Source organism: Stegastes partitus, unplaced genomic scaffold (genome assembly GCF_000690725.1).
Source record: "Stegastes partitus isolate 25-593 unplaced genomic scaffold, Stegastes_partitus-1.0.2 Scaffold845, whole genome shotgun sequence".
In the NCBI taxonomy this organism is placed as follows: domain Eukaryota; kingdom Metazoa; phylum Chordata; class Actinopteri; family Pomacentridae; genus Stegastes; species Stegastes partitus.
Window position 1 is genome coordinate 130,556 of NW_007578576.1, and position 22,998 is coordinate 153,553.

Here is a 22,998-nt window from a genome sequence, read left to right on the forward strand (position 1 = left end):
GCGTTTTAATCAAGTAAGAGTTTCAGCTGCTTTATACTGATATTTGCACAATAGAGTATTACAGTTAAAATGTCATTTGAAATGAGTGGATTCAAGGGCGCACAGCAGCACATTCCCACTGCAAAAATGATCTTGAACCAGAATGCACCGAGCGCCTGTTTGTGCTGGCGTGTATCAGTCAGCGGCAGAGCCTCTCCTACGAGTCTCTGCATGGAGACTTTTTGGAACAAAGAGGTGAGGATGTTAATAAAAGCTGGATCAACAAATGGATTAGTTGGGAGCTGAGGACAGGCTGATCGGCGGGCCCTCTGATTCATATTGATTCATATCGCCAACGAGGCAAGGATGGAGTAAGCAAATGTAAATATTCAATATTTACCATCTGCTGGTGTTATTAGAGGCAGGGGCTTGGACATGGGCTGACGGTTATCATGCAGCCACACAGCTCTCATTCAATATTGTTCCTCATGCCATGTATTGCACTTGGTGACTATGCAGGCATTTGTAGATCAGGATCCCATTTGTTTGAATCTATTGGCTTCAGCATACACACCCTCAAACAGAGGACTCGCAATGGACCCCAACAATAAGCCTTGTGTTGAACGAGCAAATCTCTTTTTTTCGCCATACGCTCGAATAAATAAACACCCTTTAAAAGTTTACATAATTCCTATGCCGCCATGGGAGAATATACTGATAATATTAGCGCTCCTGATGAGTCCGAGTTGAATTATTTCAAGGAAAAGCATGACTGAGTCTTTGCCAACCTTATCTCCTCGCCAGTACGTAATTAGGTACACAGGGGTGTGACTCCAATTGAAGGTGTCGCCATTGTTAGACTGTGAAAATATCAACGGGTGAGGTTAATGCCAATTTCCCTGTCATTAATGAAATGCACAGAGCTCCTAATGAGGTAAACCATTGCTCCTTGATAGTACTTATTAGCCGAGTGGGGGGCACAAATTCCCACACTTCAATTTCAAACGGCTAAAAATAAATTAAATACAAAAAAAAAAACTTATAATAAAAAAAATAAAAAAAACACGGAGCAGATGTCAAGGGGGCCTTACATAATTTGAGGCAGGAAAACTGTCTTGTTGACTTGAACGAGCAGAATGAAAAGATTCGCTGGTGTGAGAAAAATCAGGAAGAAGAAAGAGACAGAAGAAATGTGTTAAAGTGTACATATGTGTGTGTGTGTTTGAGCGTGGTGTCACTGTGAAACTGTTTGTGTGTGCGCATATGTGTACAAGTGTGACCTTTTCCAAATCACTGACAACAGAAATAGACAGCTCTACAAATCAATAAGGTAAATTAGCGTTGAAGAGTGGAAATGACAGGCGGTTAAAATTAGCTGTCTGTGTAACCCACTAGTCAGGGCTGACACGTCTTTCAAATCTTAAATAACCTCTGGATTTCCTCGTGTTAACAACACTATGGATCTTGTGTAGCAAAGCAGACAGATCAAAAACGGCCTCCAATTTGTCATGCCACCATGTAACCCTTGGAGATGCTCGCGATATTACTTGATGGACAATATGCATCAAATGTTTTTTTTTTTTTTAAACCAGACTTGGAAATGTCCTGTGGATGAAACTTCTCTGTCTCTGTTTTCTTGTGTCTATGTGACGCTTAGCTTCCTGGGGACTGGCTTGTCCGGCTTTAAGATTCCAATGACAGGTCCGAGGATTGCGTTGGCAAATCAAACACACTTTGTGGAACAGAGGAAATCTTCTTTTCGGAGGAGCATGTATTATGGATGGACTTAAGAGATTAGACGGGGAGCTGCTTTACCTGCAGTGGACGCTGCTTGTCCTGACTCTTTGGAGATTTCAGGCCACTGCCTGGCTGCTGCAAGAGTAATTGCCTCGCTGCTTGTAGGGCCTGCGAAGAAAAGAACACAATACAAAAGAGGGTGTGAGGAAAAAAAATAAGAAAGATGGGGAGGAAGGAAGAGGACAGCGAAAACAAACTACTCGATTTTCTGAAGCCGACAGCGCGGATAGTTCAAATTTTTACGGACAAAACAGTTGTCGCTCACTGAGAACGCTGTCAGACATCACCTGGTTCATTCTGACGTGGTTAACACAACGCAGGAGGTATGTTTTAGTAACAATTCACAGAGCTGTGATCAAGGATAAATACAGTTTGTCTAGAGCACCCCTGAAGAAGAGGGTGGAGGGGGTGGTGGGCAGGAGGAAAAAAAAAAAATAAAAAGGCAGAGTAGAATTGACCTGTCTAGTGTGTGCTCAACTGAAATACCCACTTCTCTCTGCAAATTACCGCCACATTTGCATATTCATAATATCAATTTGAAGTAGAGGCAGCACCATGTGAAGTGTCCCTGGGAGCTGTAATTAAAGTTGACAAAATCAACATCAGATTACATTTAGAGTGAATTAACTAGCAGCCCAGGTTTTACACTATGCATTAAGGGTGCTTATGCGCAGGGGGACGGGTGATGGATAGAAAGATGAATAGATTGGTAGAGAAAGAGAGACCTTTCCCCGCCTGATGAAATTAGTTCACAGCTGTTTACACATGACACGAAAAATTAGAAAAATCGCGTTTGTAAAATCGTAAAAATTTGTCATCAACACCCTTTGATGTGTTTGCCAGACATCGATATGATAAGAATCAGAGAGTCGGGGATGTGGTGTAATTTATTTCTCTAGGGTTTGACGGGATTGCAAAAGCCCCCCTCCTCATCTTTCCCCGCCTGGTTGTGTGTACTGAATGTGTGTGACGAGCGAGCTCCAGCTTCACAGGTACGGTGGCAGCTGGGCTAGCAGCTTCACTCCAATTCTTCAAGAGCAGATGGATGAAAGAGTCTGGCAGAAAAGAACATTGTGCACAGCTGCTACTACTGCTGCTGCTGCTGCTCCACACAACTGTATGCCTTGTATTGTTCGGGGCCCACGAGCATCAAGTGGGAGTGGAGGAGGGAGGAAAAAAAAAAAAAAACAGAAAAAAAAAAAACAAGTGTGCTCACACACAACACAACAACTTCACAGGTGTTTCGTTTTTGATGAAAAAAGAAGAGGACGAGTAGGAGGAGAAGCAAGAAATAAGTTAAAAAAAAAATGGAGAGTGACACTTCCTCAGGAATCGGGGGGGTGCTCATTTTATTTTCTGGTGCTTGCCAGTATCCATGACAACAGCTGCCTTGACAGGGCGTGCATATGGCGCAGCTCTGCCAGCTGGTGGGAACAATGTTTGAACTAGTACATTGAGATCCTGTGCAAACAAGAGGAGAAGACAGGAGGGAGAGAGAGAGAGAGGCAGGCAAAAAATGAGAGAGAGAGAGAGAGAGAGAGAGAGAGGGAGAGAGAGAGAAAGTTGCCACGTCTTAACCCCTCAGGGAACGCAGCCACCCCCCTGATCAATTATGAAAAGACAGAACTGGAGGGGGAAGAGATGGAGGTGGTGCTGGGGTGGGGGTCTGTCTGGCTGCTCAGGAGGAGCCAGGCTTTCTGAACTAAAGTAAACAAACACATTACACTGGCACTGAGTCCTAACTGCATTGATCTGTCTCCTTGGTAAGGGGAGCCCAGTCGCCACTGGTTTATATATATGTGTGTGTGTGTGTGTGTGTGTGTGCTGTGACATCTGTAAGCTGAGCCTTCCTTCAGAACACACACTAAAGTCAACACCTGCACTTGCATGCACATGAAGTTTAGCTGTTTGTGAGTAAAATGGATGGGCAATCAAACATCGCTTGACTTTCGCTTCCTTTCACCGAACGCAAAAGACAACACAAATTCCTTGAATGCAGCCAATCACTTTGCTAATTAAAACACAAGGCCTAATTAATCTCGCCATGATTGGTGAATCAAAGTAATTATAAGGCTTATTGAGTCCTGCACACAGTAGTTAGAAGGAAGGCTGCTTGATGAGTGCAGCTCAAGGTAGCTGTCAGGGGGAAATGTTTATCCATGTGTGAATCAATAATGACTTGCTGTGTTATACCCAAAGTCAAGAGAGCCACTCGATATATTACACACAGTCAAGAGTACAAAGGAGGAGATGGTTTTTGACTGCACTTTCAATATCCATGCCAAGTAAATATCGAGGGAGGTGCAGGCATGAGAGGTGGCGCAGAGAGGTGAAGCAGAGAGATCAACCACACCAGGCTTATTAGAAAAGATGTCTGCACAGACTGCATAAAGAGTGCTTCTCCAAACATAACACAGACCTTATCAACACCAGCCAAACTTTTCCAGAGTGGTTTGTCATGTCTGAAACTGTCTGTCACCTCCTCCATGGAAGTGGGGTTGGCCATTTCTGTCTGTGATGGTGTGGAAGGTAAGGGAGGAATAAAAGTCCTGTCCCCTCACTTTCACCGACTCTGAGTATTCAGCCATTACAGTAAAAAGCACCAATTTGTGCCACCCACTTCCCACTCCACACAGATGGTAAGCTAGAGCCCATCTCCAAGCACAAAAAAGCACCAAAAGCCAAGGAAAGTCATCAAAAGTTTGCTGAAGGGGCTGCTGGAGCGGACAAAAACACAGACGAGTGCAGACGCACCGTCTATTTAACCTGGGTTGCTATGCACGAAAAAATGACATCCCCAGTCTATTAATGCACACATTGTATAAACAGCACAATGTGATGCATTCTTCAGAATGAGCAAGCAAGCCAGACGGAGGGAGAGGGAGAGAAAGAGAAAAAGAGCCAGGCCCTGCTATATAAATAACAAGGCACTCAGAGGCATATTTGATGTTGATATCCATCACTGAGGTTGGAAAAGAGGAAAAAAAATAAGAGGAGGGAAAATAACACAGAGCAACCAAGACCGCGACACAGGGATCCTTATGAAAATAAGATTCAGCCCAAATGGATCTGGCGTAATTGGTTTCAGATAGTGAGGTCAGGAGAAAGGCGATACAGGCAACTATTATGCGAAACGGACTGAGAAACAAGAATGTTTACACAGGCATTCCTCTGCTACATTAATAGGCATGCAGAGATCACTGGAGAGGCAGAAAAGGAGAGAGTGAGAAGAGGCTGACAGAGAGAAAGAGAGAAAGAGAACTGAAAAAAAATATCAACCATCCATTCACCCCTCACCTCCCGCTATCCCCCTCTCTTCTAGCTCTACACAGAACTACAGTCCCATACAGAACAGGGTAATAAGCAACACCGATCACAATGCACCTTTGTGAGAAGCATGCAACGCTCTTAAACAAGCATGAAATACATTAGCAGGCTCCGCAATACCGGGCCAAACCATTACAAATCTCCAGATTGCTTATTGCGTGTGATGGTGGCGGCGGTGGTGGTGGTGGCGATGGGGGGTGCGAGAAAGAAATAAGCCATCCACTAAGAATGTCACTCTTTTCAAATCCACCTGGAGACTGCACGATATGCAGCCGTGACATTGGAATTGGATATATTTGAGAGGCTGTGACATTGTGTTTGGACAGTGCAGATCACTTCCTGGCTCGAGTCACGTTGGGAGTTGTTGTTATTAGGGGGCTATATAGCTGATATTGGAATGATGACACGGGTGTGAAATAAGTTGCCCTCAACAGGTATTTCGTCGCAGCACCGTCGTGGCGTCTGCAGGGTGTTTCCAGGGGGTAGCTACAAACACGGCTTATCAGTTAGTTGGTCGGTAAGAAATGAGGTTGCATCATGGCAACAGTCTTTCTGTGGTGTGCGGAACAGATGTTTTGTGTGTATGCATGCGTTTGTTGTAGGGAGTAAAGGGCTGCTGTTCAATGCTAGGCTGTCGGCCAGAACAGCTCCAGTCATGCTGACAGCTTTGACAACTCTCACATGCACACGCTCTTGATGCGTAAGCACAAAACACACACACACACGCACACACAAAAAACCCACACACACATACACAGTACTGCACCACCAGGCTTATCTATCTTCGCTTCCAGGAAACACAGACACAGAAGGAGGGAGGAAGGGAGGGAGCGAAAAAAGAAAAAGTGTGACTCTTTATCAAGCTGGAGGGAGTCGCATGCCACGGAAAACAAGGCACAAACAGTTTAAGCTGAACAAACAAACATGGCTGATTGGACTGAGGCTGCCGGCCCGCTGGCGGGGAAGATATGCGCTGACACTCCAACACCAAAATATTTACACCCTATCTTCTTATATAAGTGGATTCGGGGCAGATGGATGGATGGATACGGATTTGGAGGGGCTGGCTGGAGAGGATAGACAAATGAGAAGAGAAGGGGGAGAGGGATAAGATGTCCCACACAATGTCTGAATGCAAAAGTGGGAACTGAGTTTGTGAAAACAAGTAAACCGGAGAGCGCAGTCGGAGCAGAAGGGATGCAGCTGGGTGGTGTTGGGATTACAGAGACTCTCCTGAAGCAGAAGTTAAAAAATCACTTACAAATGTGTCTATTAAAGCAAAGAAAAATAAAAACCTGAGCTCCACTTCTCCGCTTGGTTTGTAAACAGTGAGTCAGAGATGCTGGGAGGGCAACTGTGATTCCTGAAGTCTGGGTGAGAATCCGTTGGGCTGTTTCGAAAAACTCGCTGGTATACTAAACGCATTTGCTACCACTTTTCAAGCCTGATGTGTGTAAGCTTACCAGTACAGGGATGCTATTGATTCCATTCACCTTAAGTAACTCATCCACAGGAGCAGAAAGACTGCTATCCTTTCATAAAGGTCAGAACTGGCGATGACGCTCCAGTGCCTCAACAATGGCTCCGGATTCAGTTCCCTTATCGCCTCCACAAAGCCCACACAGAGCACAAGATACACCTGGGTTCACTAAACTCTGCGTGGTTGGGAAGAAAATAACACACACACAAAAAAATGACCGCTTCTTTTGTGCAAATAGTAGGAGCATGAGGAGCTGATTTCTGGTGAGAAAATAAACTTGAGTCTTTCCTGTTTGACTAAAATTTGATGATCTGGCTCTTAAAACTAGCGTCTTATGAAGTTCCAGCGAGAATCTAAAGGTGATTTCTCACACAGCGCTTCCATGAGAAAGAAGAGAAACTCAACAGAAAGAAAGTAGGGAAAAGGAGAATTCGGAGAGTCTGTAGGAGTAATGAGCATTTTAATGTATGACTCAATAAATCAACAGTCTGCAGTGAAAAAGGGATGGAGAGAGAGAAAGGGAGGGAGAGGTCCATGGAGATTGTGCCTGGGCCTCAGGACAGAGGTAAAGCTATCCAGCAGAACAATGGGCTTCTGTGTCCCACTCTGCTATCTCTATCTCTGTATTTTCAGCTACTTCAGCTTCCTCTGTCTCCAGTTCTTCAGCCAAAAAAAAAAAAATGCAAATAAAGTGTCTTTTGCTCATTTGTTGTCTCTTATTTCTACAGTGGATAATGGCTGTTTGGGAAGAGAACCTTGCATATTGATCACTTGCTCTGTTCCTTTACCACCTCTTTTGCTGCACTTTGAATTCAACTCAACTTCTTCCTCCCTCCCCATCCGTCCCCCTCCCTCGTGCTCTCTCATATCACATTATTCATTTCTTCCTCTCATCTTTTCTTTCCTCTTCCCGCCCCCCCCTCCTTCTCCTCTCTCTCCCACCTCTCTCACCTCTTGTTTATTGATTCTCTAGATTAAGAATTCCTAGGGTGGAAGATTGTAACACACAAGCATCAAATTATTTTTGGGGTGTGCTTATTTGCCTTTCCCTTGCATCTATTTGGCCTGTGTCTGTAGACAATTATGCCTACCCAGCCCCAGACTCAGGTGCTAATAATGAAGGACAAATAGAATCGTATGTGTAAACTTCTCCCACTGATGAAAATTTATATTAACTTTCTACCACAGTAAACAGAGCTGCATAGCTACACCGTCCCGGGAGGATTGACGAGATGAATTTGCTCGCTCCTTCCCCAGGAAGAAAGCTTGTATAAGAGAGAGGCGGCGGGAGGTGGCGGTGGGGGGAAGAGACTCGGGGGTGTCGAGCTCCATTGTGTAACCCTCACACTTATTTTTCCACTAACAAAGACAAAACGCGGGCCTGTTTTGCCCATCACAGATTAAGCGTGCGTGTTTATGTCTGAGAGTTGAAGAGTGCATATGCACCAATATGTATGTGTCTGCAGAGACGCTGGGAGGCCGTGCCAGCAATAACAGAGAGCGCAGCCTGCTGTCGCTCACTGCAACCGCTAACATTCACTAACATCCCACCTCCCGCTGTTGTCACCATGGATATTCTGCGCAAATACAATGATGTATCTGTTCTAGCGAGGCAGAGTAATGGTTCTTCTACCTTGAACTTTGACTCAAAATTTCACCCCCTTCCCCTTCGTCCTAAAAAAAAAGACTGAGGTGGAATTCAAACTTTGCAAGTGCAAGAAAAAAAACAAGCATCAGGATTTTTTAGAATTTTCATCAGTTTTCAAACTCTGATCACAAAAGTGACACAATAATCAGAGATGTGCCGTTACTTTACATACAAAATAATAGCTTATTAGCTCTTAATCATACAGATGTCATAACTGGCTTTTCACATTCTTCTCTCTATTGTCTCAGCACATCTCGCCCATGCTTCATCACTTGTGAAACTCAATTTACCCCCACAATGTACCTACTTCTCTTGTCTCTGCTGGTGGCTACAGCAAAGTCTTTACTCTGACCTGTGCTGTACCGCTCCATTTAGATAAGATGACAGCAGGACTATTCAGCGAAGGTCTTTATCTACTGCTGCTCCAAGGGAAGTCCTTTAGAGCCTGACAACTGCGAACCTCCACAATATACTATCACAAAGAGACAGAGAGGAAGAAAAATAGAGACAGACAGAGAGAGGAGAGACTGGGGAAAGGTATTTGTGTGGGTGGAACAAGACAGAGGTGTTTGTTTGAGACAGACAGTGTGTGTGTGTGTATGTGTGTGTGAGGTCAAGCCCTGCCTCTGCAAAAGCAGAGCTCGTATGGGGGAGTTCAGTTTTTATTTTTCCCCACATAACACAACACACACGTTCTCTCTCCTGAAGCGCCTGATTTCCTCTTCAGGTGATTATGACCCCTCTACTTTTCACAGTTCCAGGCAAGTGGAGGTCACACAGCTGGATGAATAACTGATATGAAACGTTGCATTCAGGCCAGCCATAGTTCATTTGCAAAAGGCGCTGAGCCCAGTGGAAAAACTGGAGCTACGAGGAAGGAAAAAAAGACCTCAATTGCTTAGACCTAGTTTCTTAAAACTAGTATGCCGATTATCTGAAACGTGTTGTGTGTATACCCACTGCCTGCTGTGGCTGCTCAGACAGCAAACTAGGCATTTTCTCATCGCTCTTGTCGGAGGATCAGACGCAGAATGAAGTTGTTTTTCACGGAGCTTGTGTCTTGTCTTTGTTGACAAGGCCTTACTAAGAGGCTCCCACTCCCCCAAAAAAAAAAAGAGAAAATGGCCAGAGGCGACTAGCAATCTGATTGTGGCACCAGAGAACAAGCAGCGGCGATGCAACATCTCGTTTTGAGCAAAATGCCGATACCGGTAGATGTTGTTGAAGAGAAAAATGTGTTGACACGGTTGTGTGCAAACGTGCACTGTACATAAGACACACATGCACAAACAAAGACCAGGGCCGTAGTGGTAAATAAAAGGTTGAGTAAACCTTGGCTGCTCTCTGCTGCTGCTGCATCCTGGGTAGGTAAACTGCATTTAAGTGCATTTGCCTTCCAACTGATAAAGACGCACGTCACATATCGACTCAACGCCCACACAAAACTATCATTAAGGAAAACAGGAAAGCTACTGAATGGCAGTTTCATTTATCTTTACGTCAAACAAAATTGGCTAAAAAGGGGCTGATCTCATTTACAGTCGTCACTGTTTGGGTGTGCATTGACACGAGCAACCCAAGCCTGTGCGCCGGTTGAGTGCATCTGCGTAAGGCCCTTTCTTGGGGGCTCTGTTGTTGCAGGTCAATAGTGTGAGTGTCTGTCTGGCTCATCCTGCAGAGCTCAGGTTAAGTGTTGAGTCTAAGTGTTACCCTCTTCTGGGGTCGATGAGAGAGCACCCTGACCTTAGCTGTAAGTGAACTCACCTCAACCGTGCACCCGTGCATACAATAAATTTTCCCAGTGTCTTCCTTTTTCTGATCATTATTCTGCTTAGAGATGTCTCAGAACTGTTTATATATTAGGATGTGGCTTTATATAATCAATGGCAACACAGTGGAAGTTTTTTAACCTGCTGCCACTAAAGAGAATCAGGATGGACTTTTAATAGCCAATATGTAGTTTATCCAAGTTTATGTGACTACTTTATCTTGCCATTAGCCCCCAGTCGCCTCCATAAGGACTGCTCTCCACTGAGGGTGATGTATCTTTCAATGAATGCCTCACTTCCCCCAAAGATCAACTCAATAAATAGCCACTGCATCTGCCTGTGGAAGGGCAATGGATCACATTCACTCTTTCCCCCCTCTTTCCTCGCTCCAATCTCTTTGCTTATGTAATACCTATCTTTTCCTGTGCTCCTCCTTCTCTCTTTTCTCCCCTCCACTCTGCATTGTACCTTGGTGGTTGTCTTGTGAATATTCCAATTACAGCAATGTGTGTTTGACCTTTAAGTGAGCAGCAGAAGATATAGTTATCTGCCTTCCACTCTGACACCCAGCGTCTATCAATCAGTAGTCCACCCCCCGCCGCCAAGCCACCCTCCTCAGAACAGGCTACCAGACCGAGCTGGGTCTGGAGAAATGTGTTTGTGTGTGCACGCATGAGTGTATGAGAACAGAGAGAAAAAGATGGAAAGAAGGAGCTATCATGGGCACAGACTGTGACTGGGGTAAAGTAGACAAAGAGGCTTGGAGAGTTCCAGCGATATATAAAAAAAAAAAAGTAAAACTGTATAAGGTTCAAGCGTGAATACACAAATGTATACCACACATAAACAGACACACACAAAAGCGAGAGAGAGAGAGATGTTAAACACTTTTTTTCTTTAATCTGCCACCAGCCTGACTGAGCTTTACTTCCATAAACAAAGACTTTTCCAACAGCATCCTATATCACGCTTCTGAGAACAAGCAAGCGTGAGCAGAATCATACTTCTTTAGTTTCATTCTTGCGCCCGCCCTTTTCCAAAAGGCTAATCTACATCTTTCATTGAATCAAGAATGGAAATTCACAAGAAATGCTTCTTTTTCAATTTCATGCTGAAGTAGCTCAAGTTAGTGGATGTAATTTCTCCTAACAAGAAAATTTATCACTCTGTCGCACACTTAGTCCGGCTATGTGAGAAAAGGGCCTCCTTTCTGCGTTTTTTCTTTTTTTTTTCTTGGGCTTTGATAAATGTGCCAAAAGCATGATCACTCCCTTCATAGCACTCCATACAAGGACAGAACAATTACAGTGGTTATTAAAAAAATAAAACCTATGGTTGAAATTTCTATGAAAGATAAATGACATATAATTTAGGACTGTGTAAAGGCATTACAATATGAAGGAAAAACTAAGCCAGGAGGCAGATCGGGGGTTATTCTATACAAACTATAAAGACCTCAACTTCTGAGTCAAAGTTATGTGACGGTACAGACTCCAAAAACATTCAGCTTCCAGTGATTTTCTGAGGAATTCTCTCCTCACACATTTAAAACCTGAGCCAACAAAGAAGTGTTTCCTTGCTGTGACAGAAAGTCTAGGGAAGACTAACGATGTAAAAAAAGAAAAGAAAGAAAGAAAAAACTCCTGCAAATCCATTTGAAGTTTTGTGCAAATTAGGATTATCAGGTTCATGGTGAATTGGATGATGAAGTCCAAACAGGTGAGAAGGAATGCATGAAGAATAGTATCACAGAAACAATACCACGCATGGCCAAGCTACCAGACTAATGTATATTTATCATGTAAACTTCTGATAAATGCATATGCAGAAACAATCAAATCTCTGGGTTTCCATTGGAAGATTTTGCACTATGGACTCAAGCGTGAAACCAATATCAGCTTAGTGTCTACTCAAGCTTGAAGTGCTGCGCCCGACCCACAAAGCATGTTCTGCATATGCTCATGGGCGTCATTTTTATCAGGGTGGAACAAGCAGCTTTCCAGTGCTATCACCGATCAATTCGTGCGAGTTAAGTCTCCAGTGTGGGTAAATAAGCAGTGGTTAGGTCTTGATGAGGAATGGCAGGCTGTTTGAGCGGGAACATAGGCTGGAGAGAGGCGGGCCTGTCTATCTCTGCTGCGACGGATTCCGAGTGCGACTTCCATCATTAACCTCAGCCCAGAGTACATCTTATTCTCTGTATCTGCCCAAAACAAATGTTCAGTTTAGCCTCAATTGTACTGGAATTGGATTCTCTATAAAAGCATAAATCACCAGGTTAGACTTAATATATGCTGAACTGTTTATCATATTTACCCACATTTAAAAGGAGAGCAAATATCCGGGATTATTATAAAGTTGTAAATAATATCGAAGGCAGTCCACCTTGACAGCAAAGTGAGGACCTGCCCTTGCTTGGCTGATGCACTGTAAAACCCAGCAGCTTCAGCTCTAAAGCCTGCAGTGAAGAGAGCCAAAGCCAGCGCTAAGTGACATGTCAGTCAGTTTGTCTGTTTGGAGCGTTCAATCCCCCACGGCCTGAGCTTATTTACTGCATTTGTATGAAAAGCTGTGAAGAGGAGAGGGGCTGAGAGCCCGGCTGGCTCTCTTACATATGTATACAGTGTTTGGAGGCAATGCGTAAAGAGCATTCCCCCTTGCAGGCGGGTAGTGTTACAACTACAAACAACTTGGGAGAAGGATAGAGCCATTTATATATTCAAAAATGGGTCAGGGATGAAGGTAATCGGAGCAGCAGAGAGTGTTAACAAGTGCAACAAAAAAAAAGAAAACTGTGATGATACCTGGAATCTGTTAGCACAGATTCTGGGCGCATTAGAGGAAGAGAGCAGCAGTGACATTAAAGATTCTCCTTGCTAGTCATCTTCTTAACCAGATTTGAAGTCATTTTAATATTAGTTAGAGGAGGGGAGGGGGGTACACACAACAAACCATCGGGCATGCGTTTCAGAGTCTGATTTGTTACTATTCATGACTAAAGCAGAGAGGAACTGTAATACTAGACATGCTTGTTAAATTCACAACACTCCAAAGCTGCCTTCTAGCAAATCCTGTCTTTTGGTTGTCAGCTTAAGACACCCCGGCATATGCATATGTAGGATTTTTAAGCTCTGTTAAATGGATAGCGGTGTCGTGGCCTATCAAATGACTATAAGCCACTTGGTTTTTTTGGGGGGGGAAGGGAGCCATTTACAGAAAAAGCAAGCAGCAATGCGTTACCTTGTATGCATCGGGAAGCATTCCCCCCCAACACACACACACACACACGTGTTTTCGTCATCCTAATGTTAACCCCACATTAGAAGCAAACAGAGGCATTTACATGTATGTATTCAGGCTGAGTGTGACAGTAACACTCCACCCTGCCTTATTAATGACTGTTTAAGCCAACGACAGGGGAGTGGCGACAAACAATGACAGAATGCCTGTTTTCGATTGTGAGGCCGCGAAAGATGATGCGCCATTCACCACCAAGCTGGTTTGCAAATAAATTATTGTGGAGGGTATTGAGCTGTAGCAATTGCTCAGTCCCCTCAGAGTATGTGCAAGTGTGTGTTTGCGGGAGTGTGTACGCGTGGCTGTATATATGTGTTTGTGCTGGTGTGAGTGGACTTATAGATCCAATGCCATTTATTTCCCAGAGCTGGACCGGGGGGCAGTTAGGGAGGCGTAAAAGGAAATGAGTTGTGAAGTGGCCATTGATCCTGGCCTGCACTAGGTTAGCTGGAGACTGCAGGACTATTGGCCACAGTGTGTGCAGCTGAACGACTGCCTCTTATTTACACGGAGGTGGTTAACCCTGGCCAGGTCATTTATCACCGGGAAAAAAGAAAGAGACAAAAATCTGTCAAGTCAAATAAAAGGGCCTGATCTAAATTAAATTAATTAACTGGATTTCATTTAAGGCACTTACTAAAACATAAAACAACACAACGTTTCAGTTTCAGTTTCTAGTATTTGTAAAAGTATAGTTACTGCACACAGTCTGATCTTTCTGCCTCCGCTGCCTTTGACCTGCACACTGTTCCGCCTTCACCACCAACTGCTTGAGGATAAAATGCCCATAAGTGTTTATTTCCAGCAGATTTCACTCTATCTCTCTCATCCTCTCTTCTCAATTCCTCCATCGCTCTCTCGCTCGCTCTCCCCCTCTCTTACTGTCCCTTTCTCCTCGTCTCTCTTTCAAGCCTTGCAGCTTGACATTTCGCCATGCTCTCAAGGGACGCCTGCGCGAAATGGAGTTACTGGGAGAGCGCCACTGTAAATTCCAGAAGGCCACATGTAATGTGTCTTAAACATAGATGGACAGCCCAGGTTTCAAGGAGCTGAAGAATAAGAAAGAGGGGGTGTGGGAAGAAAAGGCAGAGAAGAGGAGGCAGAGAGAGAGAGAGGAAGAGGAAGAGGTGGTGTCTAGGTAGATAATAGAATAATACTGTGTTTTGTCTGGGGAAGGGTGAGCAAACAGTAGCTATGCTGTCATTCACATCCTATATCTTTAGTGTCATCTCAAAGGGGGAAACTACAGGCCTATATGTCACAGGCCTGTATGTACTATTCTGTGGGGACTGTCTGCTGATAGCCAGGCTTGAAATAAAAAGAAGGATGGCTTTCATTGTAAATAAGTCAGACACAAGGATTGCCAGAGAGGAGCTGTCCTTTCACTGAAAGGGGAAATAATTTTACAAAGACATACAGTACATGCTGCTTTCCTAATGCTTCTCCTGCCTTTACAGAAAAACCTTATCTTCGCGCAGACGATGATGGCTAACAAAAGGCTCCTTTATGAAATCGTTCATATTTCAGCGGAGGTCTTTCTCCTGTCCTGAGAGGTGATTGATGCATCAGGCCAGGGCCAGTGTCTTATTTACACAGTTGAGTGGGGCAATCTCAGGCCTGAAAGATAAACCTAATGAGCTTCTTTGTGTAAGGGTGCAAATGAGAGACACCATCCTCCCTCCCTCCTTCCCTATTCCATCCAAAGGGACAGTCTGGGTGATTAGGCCTTTAAATTATGCTCAAGGGCAAAGCCCAGATTTGCATCTTAGGTGTGTGTCAGTGTGTGTCAGTGTGTGTGTGTGTGTGTGTGTGTGTGTGTGTGCGCTTCTCAAATGCGGTACGAAGAGACGAACAGAGAGGCAGGTGAAGGGCAGACAGAGATGCTTGAGGCTTGTTTGTGGGAAGTGACGGTAGCTGAGAACTGTCGAGAGAGTGACTATTTACCTATTGTCTACTAAACAACAAACTTGACTTGTTGTAAGAAGCAGATGAGCTCATACGTCTGTCAAATGAGTGCGCGCACACATACACAAACACACACACACGCACTGTCATTTTGTCCTTTGTCTGTGGGGTAACTTTCTCCCTAATGACTTTCATTTTGGGGAGAATTTCATTTGCCCCTAAACCCTAAATACTACCCATCACTTGCTGTCAGATTTCTCATCCCTTCTATTTCCTCCAGCTAAACAGCTAGGAAGGCAGGTTAATTGCTGTCACTCTCAAGTTGGACCACTGCCTAGCTGCCGTGTAGCGACAGGGGGTAGCCTAGAAGTAAGATGGCACCTTGGCGCACTTATTGTAATTTATGTCAAAATGCTGCAGTCATTTAAATGGGGTTGGATAGTTTGCATTTTGCTGCATCATGTGCCTCAGGAAAAAAAAACACACCAAAATGCATATCTAACCAGTTTACCAACATGTACACCTCTGTGTCTCTTATAAGCTGCATTTTTGTGCACAAGTAAATAAATATTTGTCCTCATAAACAAGCATGTAAATAAAAACACAACAAGCCCGGATGTGTGGGGGGCTACAGACGATCGCGTTTTAACTTGGAAGTGTTCTAATTATGTTTTGATTTAATGAGCAAGCCCTTTAGAAGCAGATGTGTAGTGGCAGAAGGTTGCCATCCAAAGGTCTTTGGTTAAAACGACTGACTTGACCATAATACATTAGCCGAGGCCTCCATCTTGCTCTGAATATCAATACACTTCCTACAGTAGTGAGCCCATTTAGAGGAGGGCAGTAGTCCTGAGTATTGGCTCATCAATCCAACTGATAACCCTGGCAGGATTAAGTCTACAGACCACTGTAATCAACTAACAGGCTCATTATGGGACATTATGGTATAGATCCAAAGATCAATGCATGGCTTCCATGTACATACATAGCAGCATATGGTATTAAAACATAATACTGGCTATGCCCAATGACAAATTGATTGGTAATATGAGCTCAGCACATTTTTTTTTTTGCTCTTTTTTTATTTTTTTAAACAAGAGAGCTTTTATAGTGATCATTTTGCATAGTAATTAGGGCTATGTAACATTCATCATTTGCTCTGATACATATCTGCAGCTGGCAAATTGCAATCAGATACAGTGGGTATCTAATCTGTGATCTCAAATCAAATTAGGTCTATTTAGACAACCTTGGGAATGGGGTGATGAAACCCTGACAGAAATTAGGGACTGGAAATTTAATTGCGACAATGGTTATTATTCAGATATGTGGATAACGGAGTGAGTGGCTTTCACATTGAACGCAATGACCTATATGGAAAAAAAAAAAAGGACTAAAGGATATATGCGTTACATAAAATATGTCCAAGCAAAATAAAAGCAAGAGCATGATTGAGCATCATTGGAGGACAATCTGCACTATCGATATTTGAATATGGAAAAACTGCAACCCAGTCTTGATCTGTGCTTCGCGAGCCTTTGGCCGAGTCTAAGGTGACGAGACCTTAAGATGCTGCTTTTCTAATTATAGCTGCAGGTGGTATTTTGGAGCTGCTAGGTAATGGCAGAACCCATAGGGACAGTGGAGAATTCATCAGTGCTTATTATTAATCATCCCCCCAGCAGCGTGATGAGAGACTGCAGCTTCTATACCCACCGGACCACTCAATGTCATTCCAAATATGGGTGGAAAATTACACCCAACAGCCTTCCTTCAAAATGGACTCAGAGCAAACGTGGACGGGGTCTTTTTCTTTTTCTTTTTTTTGCACCTGTGTGTAGCTAAAAAAAAAAAGTGCAAGTGTAGATTGACGCATGCATACACGACCACACAACGTCCACGCTTCACCCAGCTTTCATTCAAAGACACCTGCCAACATCTGAACACAACAGCAACGCTAACAAATGCATTTAAAGAAGAAAAAAAAACTCATCGCTCTTCCCTGAACTGTGCTTTCGCTCCGACGAGATGCGGCGTGAGCGCGCCACAGGAAGTGTGTGTGAAGTTAACAGCACCAGGGCCCCCGTTTTAAAAAGCCTCCAGAGACCTGTTAGCTGGACTGCTCATTTCAATGTGTCTGTCTCTGGGTTGGGAGAAGGCTTGGGCTGGCCTCTTTACAAGGCGCACACTGTCTTACACCCCCTCCGAAGCCCACCTCACCCACCACCACCACCACCGCTCTCAGCCGTACGTCCATCTCAGAGACTTAACTAGACACTTTATGCTTACGTCGCTTTTTTCCTCTCTGAGCTGTGGCCTTTTTTTTCTCCTTCCTCTTTTTTAATATTTTAACAGCACTGCTTCTTTGTTTTTTTAGATCATCCACTGACTTCACATTTACAGACACACTTTTCTCTCTTCATTTCAATTACTTAAACTTTCACTACATCTCTACATCTATTGCTGAGATCTGGGTAATTTCTTTTTTTTTTTATTAAAATAACTGTAACAAGAATAACGTGTCACATATATATAGCATTTAAAATTAAATCTAAATTAGAACTGCTCAAAAGATTTCCCCTTCTTCAAGCCTTTCCTCATTCTCTCTTGTGCAACCTGCGGTCGGGTTCTATGGTATAACAATTCAATTTATCCTGCTCTCTATCTCTTTCTATTCTCTATCTGCTGAGGGTATTGACGCAGATAGACGGCGGCTCTCTACCCAACACCTTCAAATGTAAAAGAGTGATGACTGAGAGAGGGAGAGAATTGACCCCAATCAGATGTGTGTGTGTAGTAAGAGTGGCAGAGTGGTGATGAATCGGGGGTTGAGGCCACGGGGCTACGATGCAGCCACCAGCAGGACCACTGGGGTTGAAGCTGTGGATGGATGGGATGTGTAGGGGTGGTGGTGGTGGTGGGGAGTGTAAATGGAAGTAGTGATGGTTGAGGGGGGGGGGCCTCCGGGACATGCTTCATTTTTCTATACACTGAATACCCCACACACACACATAGAGGAACGCATCGGCATCTATTGTGCCGCCAACACCAAACTGACCACGGGGCTTCAGCTGCCGCCCAAAAAAAAACCCCCCGACAAATATACGCTTGCGTGAAAATTCCCATCAAGCCAAAAGGACATCATTACAAACCCTCGGCGTTGTCCCCCCCCGTCCACCCCAAAGCGTGGCCCTCTGACCTAATCTCCCACTGCTCTTTTGGCAAACTGTCAAAGCCATCATTCACCGTGAAAAGACACGAGAGACACTTGACTCCTTTACTCTGCTGGCGACTGACTTTCACAACTCCTGCCCCCTAACCACCACCTCTCGCAACCCCCAGTTCATTCACCCTCAACTTGCTCCGACTGAGATGAATAGCCCCGGTACAATGAAACATGGGTTTTAAAAAGAAGAAAAAGAAGAAGAGTTAAAGATGATAAAAATGGAAATAATTACGAGCAAGCAGAATCAATACAACAAATGACAGAAATTAACAAAAAAAAAAAAAAAACAAAGGTGGGATTGCTTTTTAAAAATTATTTTAGTAAAGCAAGCATGCAAATAAGTCTTCCAAAAGTGTCCCGGTCAAAGGTTTCTCTGCCGCTGCTGGTGGGTCTGCATGTGTATGTGATCCTCCAACTACTGCCGAGTTAGGAGGCCCTCTGGTGGATACAGCGCTGCCATGACACACACACACACCCATGCACGTTCACACACACACGCTGCCCAAACCGGTCCGTACGATGCTCCAACACACATCCTTTTCCTTTTTTTTTTTTTCTTTCTGTCTTCCTCTCCTCTTCCCTCTGTCATGCACTATCCTTTCTCTCACACGTGGCCCTCAACAACCTCCACATACATGTACAAACTGAAACAAGCGGCGGCAAAAAAAAAAAAAAAAGCAGCAAAAAACAACTACAGCAAAACACTTCCATCCTCATCTGCAGGCAACAGCTTCAGGCAAAACACGCCGACAGCACAACAAACTGACGGGAAAATTTACCAACAACATAAACAGCCTCTTATACAAACATCTTTTCTTTTTTTTTCCTCCTATGTGCTAAAAAAAAAACAACACACACAGAACAACATAATAATTCATTGTGCCTCCTGCCTATGTAGAACACCCCAGCGCTGCCTGAGAAGAGAGCACAGTAGAGCAGAGAGGGAGAGCGAGGGGAAAACAGAGTGAGAGAGAGAGAGAGAGAGGGAGAGAGAGAGAGAGAGCGAGCGGCAGAGAGAGACGAGACGGGGGAGAAACACAACTTACCTGCTGTTGTTGCAGATGCAGCAGCTCGACTGTGCTTACTTCGCTGCTTGTGTCACCAGCGCTTGATCTCCCATCTCTACTGCCAGCCTCTAATTGGCTGCTGCTTAGGGTGCTCATTCCATTTTGACTCATTGAACTGTTGCTTATTGTCTCTGTGGCCGACTCCTGCATCATCATGATTTAAAACCTAGAAGTGATTAAGAGGCACCGGTTAGGGCTCTTCTTGTTACAATTTCCCCCCTTTTTCCCTCCTATTTTTTTTTTTTTTTACGCTTCTATTATCAAGCCCTCAGTCCCCCTCTGAAAATTAAAGCATTTAAAGAAGAAGAAGGGGGGTTAGAAAGGAGAAGGGGTAAGGGGTAGGGGGGGGGAAGAGAGATGCAGGAGGAGCAATTATGCATTCATTGTGTAAATGAAGCAATACAAAGAGATGCATGTCCTGGTGCTATTTGAAATGTGGCTTTTTTTTATCCACTAAAATTTGGAGATAAATCAAAGCAGCAGGATTTAAGAACTCTTGTGCTCTTATTATTATTATCATCATTAGTAAAAACACTAAATACATTTGTAATGGAATAAAGACAAAAAAAAAAAAGGCTTTTAAAATGATCAAAAATTAGCTTAATTCCTAATATCACCATCACACTTCAGGAAAAAAAAACACAGACGCATGGGCACTCCTAAAATATTTGCCGTCTTGAAGCTGTCAGATTTTTTTAGTGTGTTTCGCATCTGAATGAAGTTGCCTAATGACGCAAAGCTAATCATGCAAAATTAAAATTTGGTGGCGGGGCAGGAGGGGGAGGAGGAGGAGGAGGAGGAGGAGGAACCAAATCACATGGTGCATGGTGCTGGTGATGAACACTATAATGGGTTTGTCATCTTTGCTGTGGCTAAATAAAATCTGCCTCGCAGGCTTCCATAGAGAAAGGATGTCATTTATTGTCTCGAGTCCTTTTTTTTTTTCCGCCCTCTTCTTTAATCAAACCTTATATATTCATTTATTTTGTGACTCAAAATAAAAATTAAATAAATCTCCGATTTTATTGAGCTGCAATTAAACCAAATGTGGAGTTCCAATCAAACTTTCTGGCAGGAGATTTGCGAGCCAAAACAATTTTTTTTTTTAACAAGTGTAAATAAATATATTAAAAAAACTGAATTAATTGTGTCAGCGTCTATTAGATATGGAAAATTGGTGAGAGAAAAAAGGAGGGAAGAAAGGGGGTAAAAAATTCTATCACGAATATCACTAATGATTGTGCTAAAAACAGCATAAATTATGCATATTACCTCCTCTCTTTCCAGTAATACATGTTTTATCATTATCCCCTGCATTTAATGCTCTGTACCTTGGCTGGGGCAGAGAGGAGCCCCACCAACATCAGTCGACGTTCGAACAATAAATACGAGACACTCAGAGCCAACAAATGGAAACTCAAAATGCACTCCACAGTCATGGATTCTGTGCTGTCTCTAATTGGAAAATATTTATTTTTAATATTTATAAATCAATTTTTAAAGAAAAAAAAATGACTTAATATTTCAAAGAATAAAAAAAAAAAGCAACCATCTTATGGAGGAAGTTTGCAATAAACGCTATGAAGACGCAAATATTTCAAATCCTGATTGAACAGCCATTTTCCACATTTGACATTTTTACATCTATTTTTTTTTTTAAGGTGCAAGAGCAAACTGAAGCCAGAGAAGAACCTACACACACATGCAACAACCGAGGGACGGGCGATGATTGTGATTGTGTGTTTTTTGTGTGCATTTGTGCCCAGCCCACATGGGTACCGTGTGTATTCTTTGGCCTGTAAATACCATTTTAATAGAAGTGTGTACACGTCCTCCGCCGTGTTTGTGTGCGCGCTTGTGTGTGTGTTTGACGAGGGGCAGATACAGGACAGGCCTTAAAGGATGTCCACAGCCAGGATAAACAGGATCTAGGCAGGGAGAACAAACAGGGCTGAGCTATTACACAGAGCAGGGCGACAGCTGCCCGGGACACAAGTAAATAGGGAAGAGGCCAGGACAAGGCGTGCTTGTGAACAAACAGGCCCCTGTTTAACACCGCGCCGCTCACTACTGATGGAGAGAGACACAGTGAAAAAAGACAGAGAGGGAGAGAGACAGGGGAGGGTGGGGGAGAAAGACAGAGGAAAAGAATAAGAGAGTGAAAAGAGAGNTTGTTTTCTTTCTCTTTAGGTCAGTTTGAATCTTTTTCTGGTTGTTTTGTGTGCTTTTGCATTTATTCTACTGCATGGATCCGTCCGTACACGTTCACTGGAGCTGTCTGGGGCCACAACACCAGCCTCATTTGAAGATTCTGCACTTCTTTCCACTTTCAGGATCCAATACTTAAACACATGTCCTCTGCTGGATCCATTCAGTCATTAGATGTGAGTCTGAGTTTTATAACTGCAGACACTGAGCCATGAAAATTTCTTAACAGGTTTATTTTTGAGGGTTAAAACACAAAAATCTCACATCTGTAAATATATGAAATTGTCAAAATTCTGCCCAAGTATTCTATTTCTGGCCGCTAAATGTCAAATATGGGAAGTGAGTGTGACTGAGAGCAGCAACACGGCGATGTGGAGCGACTCTGACGCTGATTAACAACGTGATCGTGTCAACACAACTCACCACAACAAGGATGAAAACCATTGAAACCAATCATTTGGATATTTTAATGCATGTAATAAAGTTGCAGTAATCATCTGAATCGAATGTTAAAAGATGTTTCATCTCTGACGCTAACAGTTTCCCTTCACTCCCAGTGTTTGTGCTAAGCTAACTATCAGTCTGACCATGTTGTATTGTCGTGTTTGAGCAGCGGCATACCTGTGGACAGGTGGGGGAGGATGTGGAGGTGGAGGGGGGGAGGAGGAGGAGGAGGAGGAGGAGGAGAGGACTGGCACAATGTGACATCCAATCCGGTGATGAATCTCAGCATAAGAAACTCAAGGCTGCAGCCGAGATCAGCCGGCTAATAAGTATTCAAATTAGGCATAAATTTTACATGCCCAATGTTTAAAATATTCAGAGAAAGACTGTCTGATTGCCTTTACTACGATTTTATGAACATTCTAATGGAGCTTGGATCTCTCTCTTTTTTTTTTTTTCTCCTGCTTTCTTTCTTGGACCGGCGATGGATGTTCAGAAAACCTGAAGACGTATGAGACGAGGAAATAAGGATTTTTTAATAACATCTGAGCGCAATGCAAACTGCGGTGGAATCCGAGGAAAATTACTACTTTGATATTAACAAACCGCCGTAATTTTGTTTAATGCGCTGGCATACAGAGAGGGAAAAAAAAGACAATGAAATTAAGAAACCAGACAACAATTAGAAGAACAACCTGAATCGAACACGTCAATGATAAGAGCTCAGTGCCCGGTTTAATCTCAGTGATACGGTCTCGCTCCTGCAAAATAAAATGTGTGCAATATGTCGAGCTGCAACATAATGATAATGCAGATATATGCAAAGTATATTCGCAGAGATCAGATGGTGC

The 22,998-nt window shown here is 43.5% G+C and overlaps 1 protein-coding gene across 1 annotated transcript in view; it reads right to left on the reverse strand.

Moving 5' to 3' along the window:
* foxp2 (forkhead box P2) overlaps nucleotides 1-22,998 on the reverse strand; it is a 94,483-nt gene that overhangs the window by 41,509 nt on the left and 29,976 nt on the right. Inside the window, exon 3 of the mRNA XM_008292928.1 lies at nucleotides 1,795-1,884. The gene's annotated coding sequence lies outside the window, so the exon portion shown is untranslated. The remainder of the gene's footprint in view (nucleotides 1-1,794; nucleotides 1,885-22,998) is intronic.